Source organism: Acomys russatus, chromosome 24 (assembly GCF_903995435.1).
Source record: "Acomys russatus chromosome 24, mAcoRus1.1, whole genome shotgun sequence".
NCBI classification, from domain to species: Eukaryota; Metazoa; Chordata; class Mammalia; order Rodentia; family Muridae; genus Acomys; species Acomys russatus.
The window spans coordinates 5,248,802-5,275,200 of NC_067160.1; positions in this window are offsets into that span (position 1 = coordinate 5,248,802).

Below are 26,399 nucleotides of genomic sequence, written 5' to 3' on the forward strand. Positions count from 1 at the left end.
AGAGAAAGTCTTGTTGTTATGATTATTCACTTCTGATTATGTATTTTAAAAGTGGCTGAAGTAATAGCTGTAGGATTTAGACAGTGTAACTAGAACGGTGGCCGCCTGATAATAATGTGTCGGTTCGAAGACCATTGAACAATGGGTACAGGGAACATACTTTCAACATCAAAGCTGTGATCACAAGTTCAGTGTCAACTGTAAATTATTCTCACCATAATACAATTAGTCTGTATTCAACTGATAACACATATTTACAAGATCTTATTAATGTGTAGCTACTAATTTATAACAAATGTCTAATCACTTTGATTAGTAAATTAAATGACTTATTGGAAATATCTGCAGAATATTTTCTCAGAATTTAACAGTAGTAAGAATTTTTCATGAAACTATCAACACTACATTTATAATAATGATTGAATTTTAATGAGAGAAATGTTAAAATCTATTACTAAGGTTTGGAGGAGTAGCTCAATGGCTAAGAACACTTGCTGTTTCTTTCAGATGACCATGGTTTGGTTCCCAGAACCAATATTGGGTCATTCAAATCATTGTAACTGAAGCCACAGGTAATCCAACACACTTCTCAGGACTCCACAGTAACTTGCACAGTAGAGGAATTTTAATACAGCAACCTGGCTTTTCTGACCACATCCAAAGACATTCTAGGTCTGTGTGATCCTATGGACACACCTTTAATTGCAGACAATGAGTTTAAAGTTAGCGTGTAGTAGGAAGCGCCCATGTTTGAAAACGAAGTCTAATTGAGAGGCAGAAAAAGTGAGGACACAGAGAAAAGTTTGGCAGAATGAGTCAGAATAGGGTATGCCCAACCCCCAACAGGGAGAAAAGAGAGTCAATCTAAGAGAGGTGAGGTAGAGAGGGAAGAGACAGTCTAAGAGAGGCCAGGGAGAGAGGGAGGAGACAGTGTAAAAGAGGCCAGGGAGAGAGGGAGGAGACAGTGTAAGAGAGGCCAGGGAGAGAGGGAGGAGACAGTGTAAGAGAGGCCAGGGAGAGAGGGAGGAGACAGTGTAAGAGAGGCCAGGGAGAGAGGGAAGAGACAGTGGTAGAGAGGCCAGGGAGAGAGGAGGAGACAGTAAAGAGAGGCCAGGGAGAGAGGGAGGAGACAGTGTAATAGAGGCCAGGGAGAGAGGGAGGAGACAGTGTAAGAGAGCCAGGGAGAGAGGGAGGAGACAGTGTAAGAGAGGCCAGGGAGAGAGGGAGGAGACAGTGTAAGAGAGGCCAGGGAGAGAGGGAGGAGACAGTGTAAGAGAGGCCAGGGAGAGAGGGAGGAGACAGTGTAAGAGAGCCAGGGAGAGAGGGAGGAGACAGTCTAAGGGAGGCCAGGGAGAGAGGGAGGAGACAGTGTAAGAGAGCCAGGGAGAGAGGGAGGAGACACTTTTAATGGAACAGTTGTACAGAGATGGCTTGTAGGAGGGAGCACAAGCTAAACACAAGGAAAGATAGATGAGAAAGAGAATGAGAAGGAACCAAAAGATTAGAACGGATTGCTAGAGTTAGTCTGAGGCCAAGCAGAGCAATTTAGTCAGAAGCTTAGTAGACTGAGGCTAGAAGCTTGCAGGCCTAGGCCTAGGGGTAGTTAGATAGCAGTGCTCTGGCCTCAGCCTAAGCCATGAATTTGTAAAGCTTAGGTACATCCCTTCATCTGAGGCTCTCCTTTTAAATTTAGTATATTCACTCTCTTTTCTTATGCACCACTGTGGACATGTGAAGCCCCAGACTACAGTTATGAATTTATATCAGAATATATATGTCTGAAATACAACATTGTTTTTGACTGAAGCAAAAACACTGTGGCTATTACAATTCCATGTTGTTTTAAAATTATATTTAGGTTTGTGTTTTGTAGTGTGGCTATCCTGTATTATGTGGCTAATACCCACTCATACGTGAGTATATACTGTGCATGTCTTTCTTGGTCAGAGTGACCTCTCTCTGGATGATTTTTCCTAGTTCTATCCATTTGTCTGGACATTTTAAGATTTCCTTATTTTTAGTAGCTGAGTAGTATTCCATTGTGTAAATGTACCAGAGTCTCTTTATCTATTCTTCAGTTGAGGGACATCTAGGTTGTTTCTAGATTCTGTCTATTATGAATAAAGCTGATATGAACATAGATGAGCAAATGTCCTTGCTGTATGGTGAAACATCTTTTGGGTATATACCCAAGAGTGGTATATCTGGGTCTTGAGGTAGAGAATTTCCCAATTATCTAAGAAAGCACCAGGTTGATTTCCAAAGTTGTTGTACAAGATTGTACTCTCACCAGCAATGGAGGAGTGTTCCCCTTGCTCCACATCTTCACCAGCATGTGCTGTAATTTGACTTTTTGATGTTAGCCATTCTGACAGGTGCAGGATGGTATCTCAGCATCCTTTTGATTTACATTTCCCTGATGACTAAAGGCACTGAGCATTTCTTTAAGTGCTTCTCAGACATTTGAGATTCCTCTGTTGAGATTCTCTAGTTAGCATTGTGCCCTATTTTTTAATTGGGATGTTTGGCTTAGTGGTGTTTAATTTCTTGATTTCTTTATTTATTTTGGATATTAGCCCTTTGTCAGATATAGGGTTGGTGAAGATCTTTTCCCAGTATGTAGGCTGTCACTTTGTTCTGTTGAAAGTGTCCTTTGCCTTTAGTTTCTTGAAGTCACATTTATTAATTGTTGATCTTAGAGCCTGAGCTGTTGGTGTTCTGTTCAGGAAGCTATCTCCTGTGCCGATCAGGTAAAAAGGCTCTTCCCAACTTTTTCTTCTACCACCTTTAGTGTGTTTGTTTTTATGTTGAGGTCTTTAATCTACTTGGACTTTAGTTTCTGCAAGGTGATAAATATAGGCCTACTTGTTTTTATCTACATGTTGCAGTTACTATCTTTTTTCCATTGTATGGATTTGACTTCTTTGTCAATAATCAAGTGTCCATAGGTGTGTGGGTTTATTTGGGGTCTTTGATTCAATCCAATTGGTCCATCTATCTATTGCTATGCAAGTACCACACAGTTTTTTATTACTGTTGCTCTATAGTACAGCTTGAGATCAGGGGTGGTGATAACTCCAGAAGACCTTTTATAGTACAGGTCATCTTAGCTATTTGGGTGTTTTGTTTTGTTTTGTTTTGTTTTTCCATGTGAAGTTGAGAATTGTTCATTCAAGGTCTTTAAAGAATTGTGTTGGCATTTTGATTGGAATTACTTTGAATCTGTAGAATCCTTTGGGTAAGATGGGCAGTTTTACTATGTTATTCCTATCAATCCACGAGCATGAGAGATCTTTCCATCTTCTGCTATCTTCTTCAATTTCTTTCTTCAGAGACTTAAAGTTATTTTTTATACAAGTATTTAACTTGCTTTGTCAGAGTTACACCAAGAAGCTTCATGGTTTTTGTGGCTCTTGTGAAGGGTGTTGTTTCCCTAACTTGACAACGTGGGATGTCAAATAATGTAATTTTTCATAATTATTGTTTCATTTTAATATCACATATACTAAGAACAATTATAGCATAAGATTTTCCACTAAATTTAGTTCAGAATATAAAGTAGAAATATGCTTTTTACAAATAATACATGTTTGGTAAGCTAAAATCGTAACATAACGATCCATATTCTTCAACCAACTTAACAAAATTTACTAAAACCAGACCTCTCACAAAAACTCATTTCCTATTATGTACCTCTTATGAATTTTTCTTTGATCTGGCTACTTTCTTGTGTATTTTTAAATACAGCCTTTTTCTCTGTTGCTGTGTATCGCCTTGATAACTAAACCATGATTATCGTAAGGCTCTTTACCTTTTCATCACTTAGAGATTATATTTCATTTATATACAAAACTATCTTAGTGTCTATTTTAAAATCTGTACATTTAAAACAGTAATAGAGTAAAACTTAGAAGATTCCTCCTAATGGGGTTAGCCTCCAAAAGTCTGTTGCCACAGAGTCCCAGTCTCCAGAGAAGGCACGCCACTGATGACTCCAAACATTCCATAAAGTTCCCTTTTCTGAAGGTCCGCAGCATCTTTTGATATCAATTCCCAAGAAACAAAGAGTTTACAATATAAATCTGCATAGAAATAAGGCCTGTATTCAACTATAAATTTTATGATTTGTCTCACCAAATACCTTGGCCTTCTAGATTCTGTTCTATTTCTGCCACTTCTCAATACTCCCTGGCTCATCTGAAACTGTAAGTGTATCTATTGTTATTGGGATGCTTCTATATAGCAGTCTTCTCCTAGACTGAAATATCCCATCCTTCAGGGAAGGCTTTAAGCAAAAGATAAACACTTCAAATTAGCTTCAGGAAGTCCCTAAAATTGGCCAGATTCAGTAAGTTCCTTCCTCCAATAATAATAAATAGAAGCTTTTGAGAGTCTTGTTCATGTAGGCCCAGCAGCAAAGTCTCTGAGACCATACCAGCTACCTGGAAGAAACAGAAACCATCCCAGATGCCTGGAAGAAGTTTAAACTAACTGAGTCACATACCACAGTCGCAGCACCGCTAATAGGCCTGCAGGCTGTGAAATGTGTCCCAGGTCCCCTGCTTTTGTGGGATATCACCCATTCTTAAGTGTGCTTTGGTGATGCCACTGTCTCTGCATCACTGATGCTCCTGTAAGGAACCCTTCTCTCACATTTCTAAAATTAAGTCCCAAAGCTCTTTGGTTGACCACGTCAGTTATCAAGCTATCTCTATCTGACCTGTCATAGTTCCCTATCTGAGGTGAGTGAATGTGTGTTGTCTATCCTCAAGAAATGTCTTGTCATACTAAACCTTAACAATTTTGGGTTTTTTGTTTGTTTGTTTGTTTGTTTTATTGTTTTTGTTATGTTTTGTTTTGTTTTGGGGTTCTGATTTCTAATAGTGGTTGCTGCTGCCAAGAGTAGTTTCCTTGATGAAGGGTAAAGAATACACTCATCTGTGGGTGTAAGTACAAATGTCTATAGGTTATTGTTAGATATTACTCTTGTTTAATAAATTGGTTGTTTAGATCCTTCTGAAATCACTATGACTCCACTGCCACTGAGTAGTTAGCTGGGTTTCCAGACCTGGAGATGGTTTTCTTCTTGTTGAGCAAATCTCAAGCCCAGGGTATGTGTGCCACTATTGTATCCTTGGAGTTATTACACCATGGTAGACATTAATGTGGTTCGTAGATGTCACAGCGGGTATGGCTATTGATTTCCTTTGATAAAAGCTGCTAATTGGAGACATTGTCTTCTCAGAGAGGAGCACACAATTTGATTATTTGATTGTCAAGTGCTAAATGGTCAGCCATCCTAAAAAATGCATACAAGTAGCATTATATAGACTAAAACAGTTATATTTAGGAATAACAATTAGTGAGAAAGTCATTAATTTGAAGATAGTTGGGAAGGCTATATGAGAAGGCTTGGTGGGAGGAAAGGAAAAGGGAAAATGTAACTACACATCTCAAAGATAAAATTAGCAAGAGTATAAACTGTGAAACTAAAAGGAACTTGAACTTTTAAAAGCTACAAAATCACTTTCTATAAAGTTGACCCTACAAAGAAAATTTAATTCAGTAGATGCTCATTTCTAAAACAAAGAAATCAGGGAATAAACAAAAAGAAAACAGGAAGACTATATACAGCAAGTCCAAACTGTGCTTTAGCTTCCAATCTCTCTCACTCTGAGGGATGTGTGGAGGAGGTGGCTATTTGTCTGGTACACCAAGTTCATTTGAATGAAAGAGATGTGCCAAGAAACACCAACATAATGAAAATAAATTAGTACTTGCTTTTTACAAAAATAATTCTCAGTAGCTCTGTTTATGCTTTATTAATCTAGTAGTAATAGTTCTTTTTAAAAATGATTGCTGTATGTGTTTGAATCTGCATGCATCTGTGTGCAATGTAAAAGTAACTTTTATTCACCAGTATGTCCTTGCCTGTGGGAAAAATTGAACCAGGCTTCACCTGAAAGAGGGGGTGCAGATTGAAAGTGGAAAGAGAGGCATGAGAAAATTGAGTCAAGTCTGGAAATTTCTGATCAAGACTCTATTAACGCAGGTGAGTAGACTTTATATAGCAAAGTCAACACTATTGTAATCTTACTTCCACTAGCCCCCAGGCAAGAATACAATCCCCTGAATAGCTCCCTGTAAGAACTTCCTTAATCCTCTGGGTAGTTCCCTGTAAGAACTTCCCTATTTCTTTCAAAGGTAAACAATCAAAGGTTGGTTAAAACACAAGACCTCCTTCAGCAAGGGTCAACAACTCAAAGGTCACAGCATGCAGCCTAATCACAGGATTTCTTTTTTTAAAATATATTTTATTACTTTATTCATATTACATCTGAATGGTTATCCCATCCCTTGTATCCTCCCATTCCTCCCTCCCTCCCATTTTCCTCTTACTCCCCTCCCCTATGACTGTGACTGAGGGGGACCTCCTCCCCCTGTATATGCTCAATCCTGTGCTTATAGGGTACCAAGAAGAGACTTCAGACCCTATAAGCACAGGATTTCTAACATGGCTGAATTTAGCATGGCTCGCCACACTTTTCATAGGCTTACTGACCCCATCTACAAGCCTAGGCCTAGTCCTGGAAGCTTCAAACCTCCATACAATCTTATCTAGGCCCAGAAGGCTTTCACCCTCAGAGATTTACTGCTGAATATTCTCACTCTTTCTAGATTGCTCTGACCTGTGGCTGGTTGGTTCAACTCAGCTGTTTTGGGTTAAACACTTCTCCGAGCTGACTGATTCAAACTGGCTACTTTTGGCTTCTCACTGAGTTGCTCTGCTGAGGAAAATCTGCTTCTGAACTCTATGAACTGAATTGCTATGACTGCAGGAACCGACTCTCTCCCTACTCTTATCTTAAAATAACCTCTCCATCCTGTCTGTTCTCATGTGAGTTTGGTATATTCTATCTCTGACTCTTTCTGTCACATCCTTCTCTGATTAGACACTTTGTCTGCCTCCTCAATTAGAAATCACTGTTTGGGATTAAAAGTGTGTCCTAAATCCAGGCCTGAGGGACTGAAGGTGTGTCATGTCTGCATTCCAGCCTAATCACAAAGACCGAGGTCTGTGGGTATGATCCTTTGCCAGAGTAGCCATGTTGCTGTTACCAGGAAAGTGGGACAGAGGGGAGGACATCTTATTGGGGCTCTAGATGAGAGAAGAATGGGAGAATGCAGAAATAGAAGGATCCAGAAGGTCCTAGAAACCTATAAGAAGAACATTATGATGAGTAGATCTGGGCCCAGGGTTCCTGCTCAAACTATGGCACCAGCCAAGGACAATACATTGCAGTAAACTTCAAACCCCTACCCAGATCTAGCCAATGGACAGGACATTCTCCACAGTTGAGTGGAGAGTGGGGTCTGACTTTCACACGAACTCTGGTGCCTCATATTTGACCACGTCCCCTGGAGGGGGAGACCTGGTGGCACTCAGAGGAAGGATAGCAGGCTACCAAGAAGAGACTTGATAACCTATGAGCATATACAGGGGGAGGAAATCCCCCTCAGGAACAGTCATAGGGGAGGGGAGTAAGGGGAAAATGGGAGGGAGGGAAGAATAGGAGGACACAAGGGATGGGATAACAATTGAAATATAATATGAACAAATTACTAAAATATATTTTAAAATTCCTCTACAATCTATCAAACTTCCTTTACATACATTTCTTTATATCTTCCTTCTTGGTTTTCTTTATTAGAACAAACTGAAAGAGATGTCTTTTTTGACCTTAGTCAACCTAATGAAAAATACACATGATATGGAACTTTTTATCAACATGTCTCCATTTTCCCCTCTACTCCACATTCAGCAGTCTAAAATCTGTTTACTCTAGAGTTTTACAGTTAAGCATTTAATGAACAACTTATATTTATTGTGTCTATCACTGGATGTAAAATGTAGAGTTAATATCTACATGAATGACTTCATACCTTTCAAAGCAAGGTACATTGATTTTGAAATTTTAAATACTAGGTTGCATTTGCGTTACAAAGTTGCTCATAATTTGCTAAATACTTCTGAATTCATAGGCTTGCTAGAAGATGAATTGAATTAGTTTTAAATTTGCCAAGCTTTATTACTACCTTGTCACTGTCTTTAGTGACATCTGACAAGTTAATTATGATGACTGCATTAGCAATGAGAAAACAAAGTTTTGATAGACTACTTCCTTAATCGCAATCAAGTGTCACTTCTATTGACTTAGTTTCAAAAGATAGAGTAGAATTTTAAAATAAATCTAACATGCTGAGGTGAAAAACACTTAAAACTTTAGGCTTTATCCTTAATTTTTTCCAGATATAGAATTTATCTTATTATATTTTCTTGTCACTCATAGTTGTAAACATTGGGTGGATTGTGAAGATGCTATACAAAATTTGTTAACAGATTATTCAGTAGTAGATATGATGTTCATTCGGAACTTCATTTGTACTGTTGACATAATAAAAATTTTATGTGAGATGCTGTTCTTATAACTGCCTTTAAGAGACATGTTATGCTAAGAAGAAAAGTTTGAACATATTTACTAAAGATAGTAAACCCAGGACTTTAATTTATGAAGCACAATTCTAAAGTCAGATGTTGATCATTGGCTTTGCTGCCTGTCTACCATCTCAACTAATATTTATTAACTTCAACTCATATTTTCTCAAATAAGTCAGGAATTCTTATTTAGCTGAAATTCTCTTCTATTTTATTTGAGGAGAAAAACTGAAATCAAAAGATGAGAAAATCATATTATGTGGAAAGCTCACTTCAATAACTTTCTCCTTTATCAGGTATCAAGTTAAGCCTGACATGGTGTCTGATTTTCTAGGGAGTCTAGAAAAGAGGATTTTCCTTTCATATCTAATGCCATTGACCTGCTTTGTTGATTCTCTTTTCTTCCTTCCTAGCACCTTGGTAGTCATGCGGAGAGAAGCCATACTAAAGATTAGCATTACATTCTCAGCCTTAACCTCAGTTCCAAAATAAAAGATGGTTTTCATAATGACAGAAAAAATAGAGTAGAAAACTCTCTACTAGATTCTACTTAGGAATTATATCAATTAAAAATGGATTATAAATGAAAATAGACTCAATTTGTACCTCAAAAACAAATAGTATATATTATTTTCAAAGCCTTAAATAAAAGTGAAGATTACAAATGATAGTAGGTAATGTTTAGTTTTCTCTTTTTATGAAATTCATTTACTCTTTGTCTATTAAATTGCATACCACATTCTCTAAAAAGAATGAAACTATATATGAATATGTATGTTTAAGAAAAAAGTAATTACCATTTAAAAGCTACATGCATTTACAGTCCACATTCAAGAGTTATATGTAGACAGAGGTTATCATGATACAGGTACTTGTTTTTCATAAGAAAAATGGAGAATTGATGAACTTTGTGAAACATTGTTAAAAAACAAATAATCCAACAGCTTTCTGTACACAATACCTAGATTATATCCAACCAACCATTTTGGATAGGATAATAATTTATCAATAAAACACAAAGGAAAATACCCAAAGCATTATTTGAATATCTCAGACATAAATTTTGCTCATAAAGGAAAGAATCAAAGCATGTTAAGTTGAGCCTCAGTTCCCTTGTATTATCTCCTTAAGAGTGTGTCAAAGGTCAAACTCTGCCAAGAAGGTTAAGAAAGTACTCAGTAGTTCCTGTCTCACAAATAGTATGTCAGATATACCAGGAGAGAAGGCTGAAGATGACGCTCCAACGTTATAGAGAGTTTTGGGTGACTGATGAGGCAGCAAACTGTCTCTGTCATTTTCTCGTTTTGGAAGCACTAACCTGCATTCCCTGTGTACTCAGGTAATTAATTTTATTCTTTTTCAAGTCTCTCATGGGCTTGAAGACCAGATAATTTAATTTTACAATTAAACTTAGTTGTTTAGGGGTTAAGATGTTTTCCGGTCTAGATGTTCCATGGTTCTTCTAGCTGTATATAGTTTATTATATATATGTGTAATAATATAAATGTATCTATAAAAAAAGAAATAGAAAAAAAATTTTAAAAATGTTTTCAAGCCATTCTGCTGGGTATAGAGGACAATGAAAAAGGAGTTCTGAGTTGAAAAGTCAAAGGCTAGATTACTACTATGAGCCAAAAAACGTTAGTACTTGAGTAGCCAAAATCCTTGATGGGAAAATTTGGGAGTTGAACCCAGTGTTCTGTTTGGAAGCTTTCTCAGTCATTGCCAAAGGCCAGACCAGGAAAGACAGAGCTCGTAAATTCATTGCATGGGCTCTGGTGCTCCATATCTGACCACCTCCCCTTGGCAGAGAGGCCCGGCAGCGCTCAGAGAAAAAATCAGCAGGCTACCAAGATGAGACTTTGTAGCCTATGACCATATAGTGGGGGAGGAGGTCTCCCTCGGTCATACACCTAAGGGAGGGGAATAAGGTGAAAGCTGGAGGGAGGGAGGAATGGGAGGATACAAGTGATGGGGTAACAATTAAGATGTAAGCTGAATAAATTAATAAAATAAAAAAAGATATTGCACTCAGCTCTGGCTGGACTGATGCATAAAATGCAGCAGAGAACTGATCTTAACTATTTCTGTAAAGAAACACATCATTTCATAGCTGAATAATTTTATAGGATATTTAAAATTTAGAAAAATAAATAATATGTCACACAAGTAATATAGAAATACATGACCAAATCTAAACAGTAGCTAGAAAAAGAGAAACAAACACTAAGAGATACTGCTATCAGGTCTGTCAGACTCAGTTAGTTTATGGTAATCATACATGCTCTGGTCAAGTAGTAAAATATACAGAATTTAACCATAAAACTTCAATATGTAAAAGTGAATCCAAATTGATATTTTCAGAATAAAATATACAAGGAATAACTTTGATATATAGGTAGTAAATGAGAAAACTGGCTAAGCATTGATGAGACTATTAAGAAATTAGAAGAAATCAGGAGAAGCCTTTATACTAAAGTACAAAGGAAATTGTGATACAAAATTTTAATAGATAGAAAGGCCTGGCCAGTGTGCCTTTGTAGAAATGAAAATGAAGAAAAGAAGCTCCACTTTGTGAAATGTTTAACATAAAACTTATCAATTGACCAGAAAAATATTCAGCTCAAATAGCAAAGGAAAATTGCATATTTCAGTTACAGTAAATTCAAAAAAATAAGTACTAAAATAATTGTAGATTAAAATTGTTAAACTCTAACATCAAACATTATTAAATATAACTTATTTTATCAAATTAAATGCATTTTTCTAAAGAGTAAATACAAAAACTGACTTTCTAGTAGAAATTACAAAATGTAAAATATAATCGTTAAAGTGCTAAAATAAAATTAGAGAATCATACAGAATGTTATTGTCAGAGAAAAATGTTCTTGCCGAAGAGAAGCAAGCAACAGGAAGATGATGCAGTGAGAGAAGGGAAGAAACTGGTGCCAAACAGCAGTGATGAAAACATTACATTAACTTTATCAATATAAAGGAAACTAATTGTAGATGCAAAGAGGGAAAAAATAAATAGACATTAAAAAAAATGCAAAATAATGTCTTGTTAAAATAGAAGTCAAAACTTCTTGTGGTGTTGCCAGATGTACAGAAAAAAAAAAATACTTGAATTACTTGACAAAAAAAATGGCACAAAAGAAAACAGAGTGGTAAACAAGGCTAAAATATTGTGATCCTAATACCAATAATAAAATAGAATATTAATTACTATAGTCTACTGTAAAGTATATACTAATCATAATCTCAGTAACAACAAAGTAATAATAGAAGATGAAGCCAGTGATTAGACATATTTGACAAAGCCATATATGTCTATATCTGAATTTAATAATATATTCTAAGTATTGTATGTTTTGTTCATTAAAATTTAGGTGTCACTAAATTAATATTAAATGGCAGTGGGTCTGTTCTCTCTCTCTGTCTTACACACACACACACACACACACACACACACACACACACACACACACACACACACACACACACAATCACTCTCACCTTCGTTCTCATTTTTGCTTGTCATTTACCCAAGGGCTTCCTCTTGCTCATGTTAGGTAGGGACTTCACCCAGCCAAGTTCTCACCCATCAGAATACCGATTCTGATGCATTTCCACTTCAAATTTCGCAAAAGAATAAATGTTTCTTTTCTATACTGTTCTTTTTAGTTTATTTTCTTATAACTACTTACATGTAAAAGTTTTTGATAGGTAATTACTTGTTCAGCAGTAATGTTTGGAAATAAAAAAATGGGACTGCTAGGCAATGCTCTGCACATATACGCTGCGAACCCGGCGAGATAGAGCCACTACAGAGCACTGCACATAATGCCCTTTCTAGTAAGCTCACCCTTTCCTGCAAGTCTCTAACTTAACATAAAGCAAATAAAACCCACTGATAGTAGCATGATATTTCCTTTGCCAATTATTCCAAACTCTTAATGAGACTCTTAATGAGTCTCTTTAATTAGAGTCCTCTCTTGTTTTACTGGATTGTTTTTTCTATGTATCCATTTAGTATTAACATTCTGCATCATTATAAACTAATCAATTAAATGATTTTTCCATAAATTTTCTCAGAAAATAAATGTCACAGGCTCTTAGCCTCTAAATAGTATGTCTTTATGGATTCAATAATTATTGTTCAACACAACCAGAGGTGCTCCTGTAACTTCAATTCAATAAACCTGACACTCTCAGCTGTTTTCCTAACAGGACATTCAAGATCATGACATGATACACACACCACTGTTGGACAACTAGAAATAGGACATTTAATGGAGATTTCAATAAAACAAATTGTTTCATAACTGAAGTTACAAAATACAAATGTATATGCAAACATATAAGAAATCTGTTCTCATTAAAAAAATCTTAGAGGCAACATTTTTATTATTTTTTTTTCAATAAACGACTTTTTGTATTAGTTACTGGTGAGAATTTTGTACAATATGTCTTGGTCATATTTACTTTCCTTATTAAATTTTTTATTATTTTTCTTTTTGACATATGCATTTATATTATTACACAGATATACAATAAACTACATGTGGCAAGAAGAACCACAACCAGGAATTATATGAATATTACATTCTAAGTGTTTTGGCCATTTGCCTTTGGCAGCCTTGAAGAAAACATCTTTCCTATCTTGGTGTGTCTAAAATTCTGAAGGTAAATCAATATGTCATAACTCATCTTTGGAAAGGCATATAAAATCAAATGGTTTATTTTTATTTGTTTGTTTCATAATAAGTCATTTCCATTTAATTATAGTTTCTAATAAATCTATTGCATTGAAAATGTTGGCAATCAGAATGCCCTTAAACATATTCCATTTCCTCAATCAAAGATCTTTAATTCATCTCACACATATTTAACATAAATTTAATTAGAAGATACTTCTAGTGTTACAAAAATTAAGATAAATTGGTAGTTGGAGTCTGTTGTTGTTTTTGTTTTGTTTTGCTTTTTTGCTTTAAAAAAGCCTATGTAGTTATATTGCTAGAGAAAAATTAAAAAGCAAACTATAATCATATTTATTATCTTTACTCATAACTACTGAGGTCTGTAAAATATTGACTGAAAACTACAGATGTAATAATATTTATAGTATATATAAAAACTGAGTTACATACATGTTATATGTAAGCACGGAGTAGCATGTTATTTTATATGTTGAAATAACATATAGCTGTAAATTTTACATTATTTCATATTGGAGATGAACCAACGCTCTTTCATGCTCCCGTGAAAATCTGCTCCATGAAAATTAGCTCAACAATTGGCACTCAAATTACTAAACTTTATAGTTACTGCTACATCTTGCAAATATTCATAAAACATAAACGTTTTACTTTCTTCATCTGGACATCCATGTGTAACACCATCTGGAAACTGCTTTGTTTGTAAAAATAGTTATATTTTCTTCAAAGATAAGTAAATATTTAGTAATATCATTATTTCACTTGTAATAGACTTAATTGTGATTGAGAAATAATGAATAAACAACTACCGTGGGTTGTTAAACAGATGTACTTAAAAATTCCGAAGTAAATCTAACTCAGTGGTGCAGACGTGGAATCTACATAAAAACAAAACAATGTAATAATAATGTTAAGATTTATAAAAAATATTAGCATGGACCTTAAGGAAAATAACTGTTCAAATCATTAGCTTTGAGACTGGAGCAGAGCCTTACATGACAGAGGGTGGGATAGGTGGGTTAAAAAGACCATAGGAGTCTGTGGGTGCAGCTTTTTAACATTACTAGGAAACACAACCGTACAGTACGTTCTCTGACAAACAATCTTTCCACCTCCGTCTTTGTAACGTTACCTAAGGCATAGGTCTCAGAGTTGTTTTGTAGATGTTTCCTTTGGGACTGGGCTACACAATTTTGCATTTTGATCAAGACTACCTAAACATAAGCTGAGCAAGGACAGCAACACACGTGCCAAAGTGGGTGGAGTAGAGATCATAAGGCCTCAACCCTACACAAAGAACCTGAGGCAGCTAGGAAGTGCCAAGAGCATTCTTCTCAAGGAATCAGCACACTGGCTGGTTATCCAACACCAAATGGTCTGTCTGCACTGAAGACATATACATACAAGTAACATATAGACAGTGAAGGCTATACTTAGGAATATATGTGTGCATGTATTTGGATATGTATATACACATATATGCATGTAAAATTTAACGAAATTATAGATCATGAGTTTGAAATGGAGCAAAGAGGGGTATGTATGAAGGTTTAGAGGGAGGAAAATGAAGAGAGGAAATGTTGTAATGAGAAAATAATCTCAAAACTAAAAAAAAAATAATAAAAGATATATGAAGCCGAGGGAGAGACATGGTACGATGGTTATGGAAGAAGCTGGTGGCGAGCCTGTAGGAATGCATTTGATCAAAAGACATTGTATATATGTATAAAAACCTCAAAGAATAAATAAAAAGTATATTTAACAAACTTTATCTCTCTAGTTGAAAAGACATGTGGAAACTGAAACAGGTTTTAAATACGTTGGCAAATGGTAGTCATTTGAATGAAACTTACACTCTAAGAAGCAGCCTTAATTTCTCTGACTTCCTTAATATTCATAATTTCTTACTAAACTGCATAAATAAAGATCTAACGCTGCCATTTTCAGGCCCTGATTTTATATTGTAGCTGATATTAATTTAAATATAATGAATTATTGTACATGAATATATGATGGATTGTCCCTGATTAATAATAAATTCATGACAAAACAATTAAGCAAATATGGAAAATAAATTTAATATCAATTAAATTGTTTAATTTTATTTTGGTTTCCTTAACAATCCATATGTTCATGGTATATTCTCATCCTTATATTAAATTTAAACATATTTCCTATTTAGAATTCTCTGTTTTACATAGTAAGAATGTGCCAAAACATATGTATTTTTATGACAACAACCTATGCCATCAGGTGATAACATCTTGAAAATGCTGTTATGATATATTGTCATGAAAACTTAATTACATGTATTTTACTCTATAAAACTGACAATAATTTTTAAGAAGTATAAAAATAACCACAATGTAATTAGTGGCAATCTAGTCTTTTTCTTAGGGAATTAGTGGAAGCGAATATCAATTTTATTTTAAGTAATATGTATGAGTCGCTAGAGAATGTTTTATTCAACATGTAAATGTTTTCCTTCTTCAATAATGTACATCGACACTTGAACCATGTTCTTTGAATTGGTGAATAGAAGGCTATTGATTGTTTTACATTGATTCTGTATCCTGGTTGCTAAAATTACTGATAATTTCTAGAAGTTCTGGTGGGATTTTTTGGGGCTTCTAATATTACCATCTGAAAATATTGATAGTTTTATTTCTTTTCCTATTTGTATACCTTCGATTTCTTTCGCAGGTTTTACTGCTCCATCTAGTACTTTTAACATAATATTGAAAAAGAGTGGGGATAGTGAAAGTCCCTGCCCAGTTCCTACTTTCAGTGACATTGCTTCAAGCTTTTCTCCATCTAGGGTGATGTTGACTGAAGTTTTCTCATACACAGTTTCTTAAAATGTTGTGGTATGTTCCCTACAGTTCCTATTTTTCTAGGAAAATTATTATGATGCTATGTTGCATTTTATCAAAGGCATTTTTTATCATCTCCATCTATTGAAATTATTGTGTGATTTTTGCCTTGAAATTCATTTATATGAATGAAGTTGAACCACCATGCACTTTGGTGTAAATCTGACTTAATCTTGGTGGATAAGCTTTAAATACGTATTCAGTTTCCTAACATTTCATTGACAAGTTTTGCATCAATGTCAGTCAGGGATACTGGACCATAGTTTTCTTTTTTGCTATATCTTTGTCTAGTTTTGACATTAGAACAATGACCTTTTGTAGAATAATTTTGGAAATGTTTTGTTTGTTTGTTTGTTTGTTTGTTTCTACTTCTTGGAACAATTCAGTAATTTTCAGTTGTGGATTATCTTTGACCATCTGGTACAATTCCTCTGTGAGTTCATCAAAGCCTCAGTGGTTTTTGTTTTTGCTATTTTGGAGGTTGTTTAGTAAGAAGATTCCACCCACCCCCACTTTAATATCCTTACTTATTATGACTGTTTTATTGTTGATCTCTGCTTGTTTTAAGATGAATCTTGAAATTCTTTCATGTTTTTAAGATGTTTTCTTCAAGGCTGTCTAACAAATAGCCAAAAAAATAAGAATGTCACATATATATAATTCCTGATTGTGTCATAGTTCTTCTTGCAATAGGCAGTTTATTGTATATACGTGTATAATATAAATGTATATGCAAAAAATAAAAATGTTTAATTAAGAAAAACTGAAAAAAAGAAATAAAAAAGATTTTATTATGAAATTTAGTAATACAGGTCAATAATTGGAGTAGGAGGTTGGTGAGTTATGGAGTTATGGAGGTGGAGAAAGAGGGGTACAAATTATGCAAAGCAAAACAGTATTCAGGTACTAAATTCTAGAGAAAAAAGGTACTTAAGAGTGAAAACACACAACTGACTTGATGAAAAATATGAGAGGACGCCAACATATATTTTTCTTTCTAATTGAAAGTTCAGTGGAGCTTTCAGTAAGTTTCACAAACTAAAAGCTCAATTTAAAACTCTCACGTCACTGAAATTTTTAGATTCTGGTAGTTTGCAAACACGAATGTGTGCATAGTGCCATTTTCCATGCTTTAAAAAAGTCAGGGTACACAGAAACACAAAGACTGGAGTTGGTATCCACAAGCAACAAGGTGTAAACTAATCTATATATCTATATATAAACTTGTATAGAAGCACATGTGTATGAATGTATAAATATTTTGAGTGCATTTCTACATACAAAACTGGAAGGTTTTTAGGAAATTCAATTATGTGTACACAGTCAATTAATAATCCATTTATAATAAATGATATTATTTTCTTAATAATTCTCCACAAATATGAGGAAAACTGACATCTTTGCTGTTACAAATTATCACAAACTTCAGGGGTCTTTCACTAATGTCATTCAATTTTCTTATAATGTTAAATCCTTTCATTTTCCCAATCATTGTGATTCTTATGTTTATCACTCATACTATTGACCTGGCCTTAACTGGGGAGGCTATTTAAGAGGCTTACACATCTTTATGACATGTATAGTAAATAAGATAAATTTTGAAAGGTTAAATCTACATTTTTGCTGTTATCAACTAATTTAGTTTACTCTCTCAACATTATTACTATACATAATTAATGTTAATAATTTTAATTTTGAGAATCAGGCAGTATTGTTCTGTGTTATAGTCACAATTGTGAAGAGATGTCCCGCAAAACACCCACATTCACATCAAATGACACAAAATCATGTTAATAGCAACAATTATTTTTTTTTCATGATTATTATTTTAAAACAGAGAAACTGGCACTTTCTAAATATTGCTTTTCACAAAGCTTGCAGTAACCTTCTGAATAGGAACGTTTGCTTCTCTAGCAACAAGAAAAGAGAGTTGCAGTTTAACTGAGAATACTTGCCAGCATGTGGGATGTAGGCACCTGAATCCAAAACCCACACCCTTATCTATGGCTTCCCAGTCCTAGGGATGTTCCTGCTGCTGACTTTGTTCTGCTCTCTGGACAGCTTGGGATGCTTGGGGAAGAATGGTTAACAAACACGTGGTAAAATCTGTGAAGTAATAAGAAATAAAGAAGCAAAAACAATGAAGAAAACTCAAGGACCCCGTGATGAGTAGATATTGTAGAATGATAAGCCTAATTAAATAATAATAGTGAATCAAATATTGACATTTATCTTATTATATATGTTAAGGATAATTTTCCTCTCATAGTTGGTTGCAGCACTTGTGGTTCGATTAGTACCTTGTATAAGGGATAGAAAGAAAATTGTTTTAAATAACAGTCACCACATTGTACACGGCAACGTTAACATTCCTTTGTTCACTTATACATTTTGCACACTGATTGATAGTGCCTAAAAAGGGTTCAAAATGCAATCTACTAATTTTAAAGCAGAAATGCCTGCTCATTCGGTATCACATTTCAGAAACCAATAATAACATCATTAAATTTATATTTGTAGAAAGAATGCTCTAGCTGAAAAATACAACTGAAAGCCTATTACAAATATCTTAACTTGTTCATCTTCCTTGGTGAACAACCAAGCATTGCGAGGAGAAAAATCACACGTACGGGATTTTTTCTCACTTCAGATAGACAGATATGTGAGTCTGTTTCATATCAATATGCCAAAAATAGATGTTTCAACTTCAACTTTTCCAAATATGCTCTTACGTCATTAAGTTGTTTAGTTTACATTCTGGTCTATACTAATTAACAGTATATTATGTGGTTTTAAACACACATTTCGGGCCCATGAGATGGCTTCACAAGATAAGGCTCCTGAAGCAAAGCCAGATGATCTGAATTCCATCTCTGAAATACACATGATGTGAGGTGAGTGCTCATATCAAAAAGTTATCCACTAATCACCCCCCACCGTAGCACGTGCAATGACACACATATATACCCACACCTATACACAAGGAGTTATCCAATAACCACGCCCTACCATAGCACGTGCAATGACACACATAGATGCCCACACATATACACAGTTATCCAATAACGACCCCTACCCCGCAGCACATGCAATGACACATATAGATACCCACACATATATCTTATATTTATTAACACTATTAACTCATCATAAAGGATGAGTTTTGCATGTCAAGCTGCTGGTAGAGCTGGCATAGTAGTCAATATGATTCTGTACACACGAGGATTATATGGCAGCCATTAGCAGTTTCAGTCACTTAATACCATTCCAGGTCTGATTTGTGGTAGGCGAGTAGCTTAAACTAAGTAAGTAAAATTATCTTTAGCACACTCTCTCTACCTCTAATTCTTTCTTGTCCATTTCAGTTGCAGAAAACGAGCAGCATGTGATTAACCTCAGAGGTCCAGAGTCTTGATGTCAAATGGAGGAAAGGGTGTATAGCCTTAATATTCAGTCAAAAAATTCAATACAGTGTTTCAAAATTTCCTACAGTAAGTCTGGAAAAGGATAGTACATGGAGTGGACATGTCATGAGGTTAAAAAATAATTAATTCACACATACTGCCCCCCTCAAACTCCTGATGATTAGAGCTGTCTTCTTTAAGTTTCCCTTGTCCCAATCTCACCCTTCATACCATATTTGAATTTTTTTTGCGAATTTTAAATTCATCCTACCTTGCTGAACAAATAAAAGTCAACTTTTTTTACTATAATTATCAATAATCAGCCAGAACTAACGTTTGGAGAATGGGTAAACTTCTCCCCTAGAGAAGTTTTACTTCCATGCTATACTAATTAGATTAACATAACTTGGAACTTCATCAACAAAATAATTTCACATAAATTTTACCTGTAAAATAATTAGTGTTGCAATGTTCTTTCACTTCTACAAAGTGTGGGTACATTTTAAAGAATCAAGTGAACCCAGTAACCCACTCGGCTGAATTTTTGAAAAGCTTCCTTCTTTTATTCATTCTAGACAAGTTTTGATCATTGGACAAATTGAATATTTTTAGTTAGTTCACTTTTTACATTATTTATCTAAGAACTGACATTCCTGTGATCTGCTTCCACTTTTCCTTCAATTATCAGACACATATCCCTCTATCTGCTTTTTCTCTGACTTTATACTATGTCAGAGCGAAGTTAAGGCCAAACATGGAATTGCCTTAATTTACTCTTATGACTCAAATTCATTTTAATTCTTCTTGAAGGGACACATCTACTGTGAGGAGATTTTTCACTTTTATTTAAGATGAGAACATCTCAAATTTCATTATTAAATTATTTTCTTCTTTGGGCTGGGGATCTACTACAGAAGTACAGCATTTGTCTCATGTGTATAAAGCGACACATCAATGGTCACCAGTCCAAAAAGTCAGTGCTTAGCCACATTTAATTTTAAATTTTTATCTTAAATTTTAACATTAAAAAAAAGGACAAATATAGGGTTGGTAAAGATCTTTTCCCAGTCTGTAGGTTGTCACTTTGTTCTCTTGACAGTGTCTCCTGCCTTACAGAAGCTTCTCAGCCGCATGAGGTCCCATTTATTAGTTGTTGACCTTAAGGCCTGGGCTGTTGGTGTTCTGTTCAGGAAGTTGTCTCCTGTGCCAATGTGTTCCAGGCTCTTCCCCACTTTTTCTTCTAACCAATTTAGTGTCTCTGGTTTTATGTTGAGGTCTTTAATCCACTTTGACTTGAGTTTTATGCATGGTGACAAATATGGGTCTAATTGCATTTTTCTACATGTAGGCATTCAGTTAGACCAGCACCATTTGTTGAATATGCTATCCTTTTTCCATTGAATAGATTTGGCTTCTTTGTCAAAAATCAAGTGACTATATGTGTGTGGATTCATTTCTGGGTCTTTGATTAAGTTCCATTGATAACCAGCCTATTGATGTGCCAGTACAATGCTGTTTTAATTACTATTGCTCTATAGTACAGCTTGAGATCAGGTATGGAGATTCCTCCTGAGGATCTTTTCTTATATAAGATTATTTTAGCTATTCTGGGTTTTGTGTTATTACATATGAAGTTGAGAATTGATCTTTCAATGTCTTTTTTTAAATTGTGTAGGTATTTTGATAGGGATTGCATTGAATCTGTAAATTGCTTTTGGTAAGATGGCCATTTTTATTATGTCTCCCAATTCATGAACAAGGGAGATCTTTCCATCTTCTGATGTCATGTTCAATCTCTTTCTTCAGAGATTTAAAGTTTTTTTCAAACAAGTCCTTCACTTGCTTGGTTAGAGTTACTCCTAGAAAATTTTATATTGCTTGTGGCTATCGTGAAGGTGTAGTTTTCTTAGTTTCTTCCTCTGCATGCTTGTCATTTGTATAAAGGAATATTACTCAATTTTTTGAGTTAATTTTCTATCCAGCTAATTTACTGAAGGTGTTCATCACCTGTAGGAGTTCTCTGGTGGAATTTTGAGGGTCACTTATGTACACTATCATGTCATCTGCAAATAAGGATAATTTGACTTCCTCCTTTCCCATTTGGATCCCTTTGATATACTTTTGTTGTATTATTCCTCTGGCTTGAACTTCAAGAGCTATATTGAAGAGATATGGAGAAAGTGAGCAGCCTTGTCTGGTTCCCGATTTTAGAGGAATTTCCTTGAGTATTACTCCATTTAATTTGATGTTGGCCATTGGCTTGCTGTATATAGCCTTTATTATGTTTAGGTATGTGCCTTGTCTTCCGGATCTCTCCAAAACTTTAAACATGAAAAGGTGCTGGATTTTGTCAAATGCTTTTTCAGTATCTAAGGAGATGATCATGTAGTTTTCTTTCTTTCAGTTTGTTTATATGGGAGAGAAGTATGGGAGAATGGGGAAATAGAAGGATCCAGAAAGACCTAGAAACCTACAAGAAGAACATTATGATGGGCAGATCTGGGCCCAGGGGTTCTGCTCAAATTAAGGCACACCAAAGACAATACATGCAGTGAACTTTGAACCCCTACTCAGATCTAGCCAATGGACAGGACATTCTTCACAGTTGAGTGGAGAGTGGGGACTGACTCTGGTGCCCCATATTAGACCACGTCCCCTGGATGGGGAGGCCTGATGGCAATCAGAGGAAGGATAGCAGGCTACCAAGAAGAGACTTGATACCCTATCAGCATATACAGGGGGAAGAGGTCTCCCTCAGTCACAGTGATAGGGGAGGGGAATAAGGTGAAAGCAGGAGGGAGGGATGAATGGGAGGATACAAGGGATGGGCTAACAATCAAGATGTAATATGAATGAATTAATAAAAATTTTAAGAAAACAAAAACAAACAAACAAAAAAGGACAAGAGTGAAATGTATTTACTTCCTACACAGAGTAGCTCCCACATCCGTCTCTATCTAAACACTACTGTAGCTTTACTGGTGTATGTGTAATTCCAAAACCAATGGTTTTCTCAAGAGAAGCGGCATAATCTGTTTGAGAAGAGGCAGGATGATGACAGGATTTGGTGACTTTACGGGGAAAAAAGGACTAAGAATCCACAGATTTTTGTTTCAGATTAAAATATGGATCAAACTGATTAGAAAAAAACAAGTTCCTAGGAATCAGACTCTCATAATCATTCTGGAATAAACTTTCTATATAGCCCTAGCTGAAATAATAATTATTATGGCAAAGAATTCTGAGAGATTCCAATACATATTGAGTATTTGGGGAGACCTGAGATGTTATAAACTTGAATAAATTTCTTCATGTGTACATAAAACAAAGACTAAAAGCTTAGGGGAATGGATTCCTTACAAGATCATTGGCTTACTTCTTACATAGCTGCATGGCTGTGTCTTTCAAACGCAAGCCTCCTCACTAACATGAGGAAAGGCTCATGAGTCTCATAGAGATAGGAACCTTCACAGTCCCATGGAACATCTGCAATTCACAAGTTTATGCGAGCAGACAATAGTTTCTGGCAAATGGAGACCATCTGGCCAATGGTGTATCTGCCTTCCCACCACTCAGAGAACTCCAGTGATGCAGTTTTCTTGATCCAGAGCTATGCTATGATGAACTTTTGAGTGATGGGGCTCGTCAAGCCATTCTACTTCTGAAACAATCTCCCACTTATGCTCTTACAAATAAGCCCAATAACATCACTGGATCATTTCCTGGACCTATCATTGCCTTCTCTACTTGCAGTGAGCAAAACCACTCTCCACAGTAAGAACAACAGACCACTGAGTGTACAGCCATATGTGGGTCTCTTTGGGAATGGGGGATGAAGTCTCCCTCAGTCACAGTCATACGGGAGGGGAGTAAGGGGAAAATGGGAGGGAAGGAGGAATAGGAGGACACAGGGGATAGGATAGCCATTGAGATGTAACAGGAATAAATTAATAAAAAAAAAAACCTAAGCATCTTGGAGCTAGAAAAATAGCTCAGTGAATAAGTTCACCATCTGTTCTTCCAGAAGACCCCGGTTCAATGCAATAATTCTAGTAGGGCAATTGGAAGAAGATGCTATAGAACATTTAAGAACAGCTGAAAGATGGCTATTGTCTCACATCTAAGAAAATAAGCTTTTCAAGAGCAAAAATAATTCCTAGATCAGCCACAATGCCCTCATCTGCCCTCCCTCACACCCTAACCCTCCCATATATCGTAATTCCGTAACAGGATCTTTCTGTGGCCGAGTCTCTCTGTAGCCCAACATAAAACATTCATTCTCTTCGAAGTCCCTGCACAGTTGCTTCCACATGTGTAGCAGCTCAGTCCAAGTCACATGTGCAGGAAGCATGAGAGCATCAGGACCCCTAACTGGGACAATTGTCAAGGCAAGGATCTAGCTAGCAAAGGCTGGCTACTGACACAGTGCCCGTTAAAAACAGAGCCAATGCCCACTGAGACTAAGTAGGAGAAACTAATTTTCTCCTGAAAAAATAGAAAAATTATCTTAATTCTGCAAACAATGAATATTTATCTGCCAATTGAGAATATATGAATTATAATTTTTACATGAAGAATATTAGAACCCATCCTATTTTATGCTCTAATTAAAATGGCTATCACTTTTATTTCTATCAAACTAGGAAAGTGTTATATTTTACATTTTAATGCTAAAGTTTTTGTAATTAAAAAGTATCATTCTACAGTTGGATATCATTATTACTTTGAATTCATGTTCTTGTCTTTGCAGAGTGCGAGCTTGCACAGGCACGCTCGCACGCGCGCACGTGTGTGTGTGTGTGTGTGTGTGTGTGCGCGCGCGCGCGCATGTATACTTTTGATCGTGTATATATGATGTTTGTCTATTTTCTCTCTGTTTTGTGTTTCACATTTGTGTAATTTCAAATATTGTGGGATGGCATAGACATTCTTTCCAGCACTGGCATTATTTTGGGTCTTATCCTTTTATTTGAAGAGAAGAAATTATTTGATGAAAGACAATTTAAAATTCTTCAGTGAATCATGCCTTTAATGTTACAGAAAGTAATTGTGGCTTACTCACGACTTTCCCCCTCAGTTTCCTGTGAGTTGCTCTATGCTGTAACATTTTAGTAGAACAATGTAGATCTCTGAGAGCAGTAGGACATCTCTGGGCCCAGAGGAGTTTCACCAAGGACTATGGTGCTGGACAATCAATGAACACTCAAGGTTTACCTAAAAGTATGGCTCTGGGGGTCATTGCCTCATAGTGACGTCAGCTCAGTAAATTAAAGGGTAAATCAGGAATTGAAGCTTCTCCCTGACTTTTGTTGTAATTTATTAATTACTGATGCTGGTTTATTTTGCTTGTCACCAAATCACTAGCTGCTGGCCTTGGCTTGCTAACTCTACCTGACATTCCTAGTTCAGCAAGCCAGATGTTGTTGTCTGTCTATTAAGCTGTGTTCTCTTTATTTTCCCATTTACATGACTAGCTTATAGTTTTATCATGTGTCATTCCCCTTTACTGCTTACAGAGTGCTAAACCCTGAGTCAATACATTCTACTTTTTAAGAGTGTACTTATGATAGAATACATAGCAATGACCTGGTTAAAATTTAAACTTTCCAATTCAGGTAGGTATAATAAAATACTATAAACTAGGTAACTTATATACATTTATTTCTTATTATTATTAGAGCTAGATACCAGCAGATGTGGCATATGGTAACTACTATTCCTCAAAGATGCCACCTTTCCAGGTTGTCTTTACATGGTGGGAGAGACAACACAATTCTTTATGTTCTCCTTTACATGAGTACTAATGGCAGTTTAGAAGAGTCTACTCACATAATCAAGTCCTTGTCAACATAAAAGGACTTAGGATCACTGAAGTGACAGGCCTCTGAGTATCTCTGTGTGCATATATCTAGAATAAGCTAATTGTGGTTGGAAAACTCATCCTAAATGTGAGGTTACCGTTCCATGGTGAGGAAGTGGACCAAAGGAGGAAAGGGAAGTAAACTGAACACAGGCGTTCATTTCCCTCTGCTCTTGACTGTGGATGGTGGAACCACCAGCCTCAGCCTCCTGATGCCAGGACTTCCTTCCATGATGCTGGGACTATGAGCCAAAACAAGTGCTTCCTTAAAATTCTTTTGCTATCTAGTTCATTGATCATAAAGCCAGTAGCAAATATACCTTATAAAGCCTCACTTCTTAACACTTCTGAGGGCACATGACATACATATCAGATCATAGAAAATATACATCAATTGCAAGATGTGCACTCACAGGAAACGTCACCCGTGAGAGGCTGTATAAACAGGGCCTGCAGCAAGATTCTCTTTAGAAGTAAATAGTCAATAGCTGACATTGTCGCTTTGTTTTGAAGAGTGGCCTATCACCAGAGCAAAGATTTAAAAATCATTAAACAAACAAACAAAAAAAAAAAAAAAAAAAAAAAAAAAAAAAACCTTTTTGTTTAAAGCATATGTTCTGAATCTGAAAGCATAGGGATGGAGTAGAGATTATTGAAGAGTAGTGACTCTAAGAGGTAAATATAATAGTGTGCCAAAATTGTGGCACATGAAGAGCTTTCCCTTACCCCAACTACAGCACAGTACCAAGTAGATTTAATAGTATTCATTTGAAGATAGTTTACTAAGGAAAGCCAGTGATAATACTGCAAAACAATACTGCTGCCTCTATAATTTATGTTGTCGCTTGGATTAGTTTATTCTTTTATACAGTGAGCAAACCTTTGTTTAACTTTGCCAAATTGACTTAAATTACAAACGCAATCAACATCTTTATATTATTGCAGAATATCCCTAATTATTGCATTGTACCAACACTTAATCATACAATCACTGAAAACTAGCAAGGAAGAAAACATTGTCAGAACTTCAAGTACAAGACAGAGAAA